Below are 8,110 nucleotides of genomic sequence, written 5' to 3'. Positions count from 1 at the left end.
GAGGTTCAACGTTTTTTCATCTATTGTGTGCCTATTGGTCTGTCGCAACGTGCGAGTCAGAGATCGACTTAGTTATTTTATTCTCGATTTTACACACAGGCTCGTGGTCATGTGAGAAACATTTGCCTTTCATCTAACATGATATATAACTAATGAATCCGCCGCCGCATTGCGGCGGGTACGTGTCATTCTCTGGTAATTTCTCATCATTATTTTTCTATTTATCTCTTTTATTAAATAATAATAATAATATTAAACATCAATTTAACTAAATCTATTTATCTCTTTTGTTTTCATAATCTGAAATTGAATTCTTTTTTAACTCTAAAGTTTCAATCTTTTGGCAACTTAAGTCTAAAGTTTCAATCTTTGGTATTTTAACACCTTTGATAAATTTTATTTTTCACTTCTAATTCAAAAGTTTTCATCTTTTGCAATTTAACCCCTTTAATTTTTATTACTTTCAACCCTAAGCTTTTCATCTTTTACAATTTAATCTCAACACTTTTTTTTACTTTCAACTTTGGTCCCTTATATACCTTTTTTTTTCTTTCATAAGTTCTCCGTTTAACGTGTCACTCTAAATTTCCGAGTTAATACACCGCAACGTGCGTGTGGGGTTCAACGTTTTTTCATCTATTGTGTGTCTATTGGTCTGTCACAACGTGCGAGTCAGAGATCGACTTAGTTATTTTTTTCTCCATTTTACACATAGCCTCGTGATCATGTGAGAAACATTTGTCTTTCATCTAACATGATATATAACTAATGAATCCCCGCCGCATTGCGGCGGGTGGTAAATCTAGTAAATTAATATAAACTAATTCGAGTCGAATCGAGCCGAGCGGACCTTTGCTCGTGCTTGGCTCAATTGAAAACCGAACCAAACCGAGCGAGCGGCTAGCGAGTGACGAACGATTTAGACAACCCTACATGGTGGGGGTCATGGACTCATGAGGATGCCACGAGGGACGTGGCCATGGTGGTACACCACCCACACCTCCTCTGCCATGCGTAGAGTTCGTGGATATATCCACGCTTAGAGCATTCACATCCTTTCATCATTTCTACCCTATAATTATAATAAAAATATCTGCATTTTCTCTTTCCTTAATACTTTTTTATACCTTTATCATTAACTTTTCTTTCTTCTCCACTCACAACCACTTTCAAAATATTTAATTAAATTATAGAGATTGAAGAATATCTCCTCAAATAATCAAATATATAGATGAGCAGTAACATATTATCTCTTATCCACTCAAAACCACTTTTTATAATATTAAGAAACAAATATTTGGTGGAAGAGATGCGAATGCTCTTACCACACTCCACTTACCTCAAATTTGAGAATCATTTGATGGATGGGGAGAATCATCACCACACCATATAGGGTGGTGATGAAGGATGGTGGTGAAGGATGGAGTGATGAGACGATGACGTGGAGGGTGGTGATGGTGATTAGAATCATCACCACACCTTATAGCCTTATAACAAAATAATACGTTGATGTGTATATTGTATAGTCTATTTCTCATGCAAATCATTTGTAATGTGGTTCATATATTCATATATATTCAACTTCTTACCACTTTTATGTCTAGGTATCCGACTCTGACATGGTATTAAGCCTAACTTTAATCCTAGAATTTCCCTTATTGGAGGCATATGGTCCCAAATGTCACGCAAACTGTGCGCACACAAGACCATACCCACAATTAATCTCCAAAACATTCAGCTGTTTTCAAGGTTTTTGTGCTGGTCGTTCACGCGAGCGCACAACCATCACAACACACAAAAGTACAACCAGTACAAATGGCGGTAGCCTACAGGCAATCAGCATGCACCAGGCTCTGTCCCAGATAATCCCCACGATGATCAATTGTGCAAGAGACAAACAATAAAAAGGATAGTGATCTGCAACCAATCAACATGCATCGTTCACTTTTCCATGATCTCCACTAACGGCTGATGACAGACGCGAAAACAAGTTTATTTGGCAGGTGACGTGTAACTAATCAACGATGCGCCACCATGCTCCCACCTCTGCAGTACTACTTGTCGTGTTAGAGAGTACCAAATGAATATTCCTTGAAAGTGACGTCCGACCCATGAGCTTATCAGCCCATCTCCTTATCTAACCCTTTGCCTATAAATACCAATCTCTAGCAAAGTTTTAGACATTCTAACTTCTGCCCTCTCACTCTAAACACAAACATTGTTTCTCTCTATAAAGAACCGTTATTTATTCTCACGTCAGAGCTGGTTAAGAGAAGAACCTCTGTCTTCTCTTAATGAGCTAACGATGTTATTTGTTTTTGTAGATCCTCCATAGTTATTTGTTCTACCACTAATCGGATTTCTTTTTTTGATTTCTCTCTCGCAGGCGTAGGTTAGGTCTTCCACTGAATTTGTGGGTTTTTTTTTTTTTTTGCCTCATCATCTTTGCATTTTGTGGCCAACACAATCATGAGAGCAAACTTCTTGTGGATTGAGACTTACCTACTATTTAAATGGCGGCTAGTTTCATGAAGTGGTACATGTTTGTTTTTTTTATATTAGTTCACTTAACAACGAAACTAATATGTCATGATGAGGTGGCAATTGTATGACGAAAATAACGGTGCGTTACTTCAAACAATCTAATCAATATTCTCAAGTCTAACTCAAACCATATGCATACACCAGATCAAACATTCCCAACACATACTATACTAATATAAGATTATGTTTCGTATCTATCTGGGAAAGTTCACCTAAGAACTACATTTTGCCTAAGTAGCTCAAAAGTGATTTTTGTTTTGGATCGTAACCGGTTTAACGAACTTTGTTTGAACTCATTCTAGTGGTGTTGAAACTGGTTCGTCAAACCCTAAAATCTAGACTCTAAAGTGAAACCCTAAGGTTGTGTTCTCAAGTTTCATTTAAAGAGATAAGATAATGGATTTGGAGGAAATAAGGGAAAATTATGTTCAAGAGGGTTTAAAAATTTTTTTCGGAGAGAGGGGGGGGGGGTTAGGTTAAAATTTATACGTCCAAACTGTAAGGAAATGGAGAGAAAGGAAAGGAAAATAAAAGAAAGGGAGGGATTCCCTTCTCTCCTCTTCAATGAAACTCGGGAACACAATGTAAATCTAACCTACAGCTAAAATCATAAAGCCAAACTTAAAGATAACTTAGAAACTAAAACCTAAAGGTTCATCCTTAAAAGCAAAAACCCTTGAGATAAAGCCTAAAGGCTAAACCCTAAATTCAAAATGCTAAAAGCTAAGATGGTAGAGTTCGACAAGCCAATTCCAACGCCGCTGGAATAAGTTCAATTGTTTGAGTTGGTTATACATAAAATAAAAATTGTTTTTAGAGTACTTAGACGATACAGATTTTTTATTTGATCTTCCTCTCTGTCTAACTATAATATATAATGTTAAATCTATCATCATCACATTTTTTTACATTTTTTTGATCTATTTCATTCACTTCTTGCCAGGTACACTATAACCCAAAGTTAAATCTTCTAATTATAAAATACATCCATCACGCCACAATGGAGTTTCGAGTATGCTCCAACAAAATTGCAAAAAAGTTCAAATGTAAGATTATTCTTTATCAATAATGATGGTTCTTTGTTAATAGAGTAAACTGCTAAATTCGTCTCTGAGGTTTGACTCAAATTGCTAGATCAGTCCAAAATCAAGTTTTGTTGCTAAAACAGTCCCTGAGCCTAGTTTCTGTTGCTATTTCAGTCCAATAAATTAACACCGTTAGAACCTCTGTTAATGAATGGGTAAAACTGCTAAATTCGTCCCTGAGATTTGATTCAAGTTGCTAGATCAGTCCAAAATCAAGTTTTTTGAATTTGTTAATTATAAACTTATTTAGGTATATAATTTTTCTAGACTTGCATTAATTTTTTTAATTTGTTAATTATAAACTTATTTAGATTATAAACTTATTTAGGTATATAATTTGCAAGTCTAGAAAAATTATTTGTTAGTTATTTTGATTATTATTATTATTATTATTATTATTATCATTATCATTAAATGTTTACTAATTATATACTTAAGTATTTAAATAAGATAATACTTAATTTAAATAAAATTAGTTTTAAAAATATAAATGTAGCTTTTTTGAAGAGCGCAATTTAACCGGTTCAGCCTTAAATACTGATTTTATTTTGATGTTGTTATTGTTGTTGTTGTTACCATGTAAATATTTAGTATTTATTTAAGAATTTAAATAAGGCAACAGTTAATTTAAACAATATTTAGTTATGAAAAATATAAACATTATATGTAAATTTAAATATTAAGAAATTAACATAATTTTTATTTATTTTTATTTAAATCGTAATATTTAATGTTTAATATTTATCAATTATTTTAATTTAATATTTGTATTATAAAGTTCTTTTATTCATTTTTTCTAGTTAATTAAGTGGTTTCGTATTTAATAATATTATCATTCAGGTGAGGTCAGACAACATGTCGTGTCAAACCAGTGTTTAAGACAGGTCAAATAAAATTGCGCTCTCCAAAAGAGCTAAATTCTGTTTATATTTTTATAACTAAACACAAATTTAAATTATATATTTAGGGTAGACTTGTAATTTATCTTATATTTTAAGACATTTAAGAAAATATATAATGCATTTGGTACAAGTATTGATGCATTAAGAACCTGTCATTTACCATTTTTTTTCTCTTGTGATATTAATGATTTATTCAACGAACATAAATATAACTGGACCCGCCTTAAACTGTATTTGGGTATTATTATTGTTATAACTTTGTAAATATTTAGTAGTTATATACGTAAGTATCTAAATAAGATCACACTTAATCTAAATAGTATTGAGTTATAATTAACAAATTATATACCTAAATAAGTTTATAATCTAAATAAGTTTATAATTAACAAATTCAAAAAATTAATGCAAGTCTAGAAAAATTATATATCTAAATAAGTTTATAATCTAAATAAGTTTATAATTAACAAATTAAAAAAATTAATGCAAGTCTAGAAAAATTATATACCTAAATAAGTTTATAATTAACAAATTCAAAAACTTGATTTTGGACTAATCTAGCAACTTGAATCAAACCTCAGGGACGAATTTAACAGTTTTACCCATTCATTAACTGAGGTTCTAACGGTGTTAATTTATTGGACTGAAATAGCAACAGAAACTAGGCTCAGGGACTGTTTTAGCAACAAAACTTGATTTTGGACAGATCTAGCAATTTGAGTCAAACCTCAGGGGCGAATTTAGCAGTTTACTCTTGTTAATAAGTGAGTATCTTTTACAAAGAAACAATAGAGTATGCTCTAACAAAATTGCAAAAAAAGTTCAAATCTAAGATCATTCTTTATTAATAAAGATGGTTCTTTGTTAATAAGTGAATATCTTTTACAAAGAAACAAAAAATGTTGTATCTTTTACAAAAAAAAATAAAATAAAATAAAATAAAAAAAAACAAAAAACAAAAAATGGTTGCATACCATTTTGGATTTATGGCATTATATCGTATTGGACTTTAATTGGACTAAAGTTTCATTCCTCTTAATAAGCCCAAATATACTTTTAAGTTCGAGTCCATGGATTTATTAGCCCAATCAATGATAGTTTGTTCTAAACTAAATAACAACCTCAATTCATTCTGTCATTGAATCATTGATTATACTGGTATCATTCTTCTTAATAAGCCCAAATATACTTTTTTTTCCCTTTTTTTAATAAACTAGGATTGTGACCCGCCGCAATACGGCGGGGATTCTTTAGTTATAACTAAGTGGATTTAGGACCCGCATGTTATGTTAAACCTGTCAAACATGGAAAAATTGACGATGTAAAAACGTTCACCCACACACGCACGTTGCGTCGTGTTAACTCACAAAATTTAGAATGAAACGTAAAAATGTTAAACCAAAGACACAGCTCGATGTGTTAAGTCACAAAATTTAGAACCAAACATAAAGCGAAAAATTTGCGAAAAATGAAAACCATAAATGACCAAAGTTGAAAGTAAAAAAGTTATAAAGATAGATTGCAAAAGATAAAAAGTTTTGGGTTAAACGTAAAAAACAAATAGTTTTGGGTTAAAAGTAATTTATGAAATATTTTGGGTGAAAAGTAAAAAAAAAAACATTTTTTTTTTTGGAAAACCCCCAAAGCCAACGTTACGACAACAATATGCATAACCATTTTTTCTTTGAAAACCCCCAAAGCACACCCCGCGTTGCGGCAGGACATAAAACGATGTCAAATAGTACTAATGTCACACAACCGTCATCGACCACCAACACTGACTCGACCTAGGATATGCGTGTTGCGACGAACCTGTCAAACATGAAAAAATAGAGGTAAAAAAGTTGAACCACACATGCACGTTGTGTCGTATTAACTCGAAAAATTTAGAACTATACGTAAAACAAAATTTTGCGAAAAATGAAAAGCATAAGTGAAAAAAAGTTGCGAAGCTAAATTGCAAATAATGAAAAGTTTTGGGTTAAAACTAAAAAACAAATTATGTAGGGTTAAAAATGAAAAAGGTAATAACCTTGAGGTTAAAAGTAAAAAAAAATCAAGTTTTTTTTTGAAAAACTCACAAAGCACAAGTTACAACTAATAACGCATAAAAAAATTGTAAACTTATATATGGAATAATAATCGTTATTCGGTTGCTTGGGTCAGTAGGGGTGTTCATCGAATGGAATATCGAATTATTCGAATAATTTTTATTTTCCCTTGAATTCGTATTCGATTCGATTAAAACTTACCGAGTTCGATTCGAATTCGTATTCGAATAAAAAACCCAATTCGTATTCGATTAAAAATTCGAATTCGAATAAATTCGATTTAATTTAGATTCCTTAAAAACATGTAAAAAACTATCAAAATGAAAAATAAATTTTAAAGCAGCCATAAAGCACGATATCACATAAAAAAGTTTCAAATAAAGTACCATAAGTCTAAAATTCAAAACGAGAAGTCGAGAATAACCACTCCACATTACAAGTTAATATTTTTAGGGTTATAAATCTATTGATAAATTTGTTACATAGGTTTTAGTTACGGGCCATGTAGTGGGTTTGGTAATGGGTAATTTTAATACTTGGAAAAAAATTTGAAAATAATTTATAGTATAGCTTAATAAAAGTTATATATGCATTATATATAAAAATAATAAATAAAGATGTATATTTTTATTCGAATTCGAATGGAATTGGGAATTTGAAATTATAAATTCGTATTCGATTTATTTGACTTGAATTGAATCGAATTCGAATTTGAATTCTTTTAATCGAAACGAATTATTGATAATCGAATCGAATTTAAACAAATTTCGAATTTTTCGAATTCAAAACGAATTCTGAACACCCTACTTAGGTGTTATTAGAAGAAGGCAATAGAGCCCTCTGTTTATGTGGCGCTAAGATGGCACAACGAAGCCCCTATGGGCTCCATGACATACCGTATAGCCTTTTATTTTACCTTATGCTCCACATTTACCAATTCATTACGTGACAATCATGAACACAAAATGAACTTAAAATAGCTTTTGGGTTAGATAAGGTAACCCGTTTATTAAACAAGTTGATTTAAACATGACCCATTTAATAAATTAATAAATGATACAAACATGGTTCGTTAAACTTTTTAAGTTTACTGAAGTGTGCAATTTCAATTTGTTGAAAGATTATTTAAAAAAGGGAAAATGGATTTTATTAATCCCACCTTTAGTTACTTAGGTGGTGTTTGTTTTTTGGGCAAAAGCTCTTCTGAGCACTTATGTCTGCGTCGCGCAGATGCGCACAGACCTTTGGGTGCTGCAGCTTGTTTGTTTTCTTGAAGAGCTTCTCACTAAAAACATTTTCCCCACCTCTTCCCCACGCAGACATCAACCCAAGTCTTCAAACCTCTTCTCCCTCTTCTCCTCTTCTCCCTCCAGCCGACACCACCTCCTCTGCCACCACCTCCACCTCCAACACCACCTCCTCCGCCGCCCACCTCCACTATGCCTCCACCTCCACCTCCACCTCCGACACCCATCTCCTCCACCTCCACCCCCACTCTGAACTGACCTGAACCATCTCCCTCCACCTCCGC

The sequence above is a fragment of the Helianthus annuus genome, chromosome 16 (genome assembly GCF_002127325.2).
Source record: "Helianthus annuus cultivar XRQ/B chromosome 16, HanXRQr2.0-SUNRISE, whole genome shotgun sequence".
Classification (NCBI taxonomy): Eukaryota; Viridiplantae; Streptophyta; class Magnoliopsida; order Asterales; family Asteraceae; genus Helianthus; species Helianthus annuus.
The sequence above is the reverse complement of the archived record's forward strand: the minus strand, read 5'-3'. Positions refer to the sequence as shown.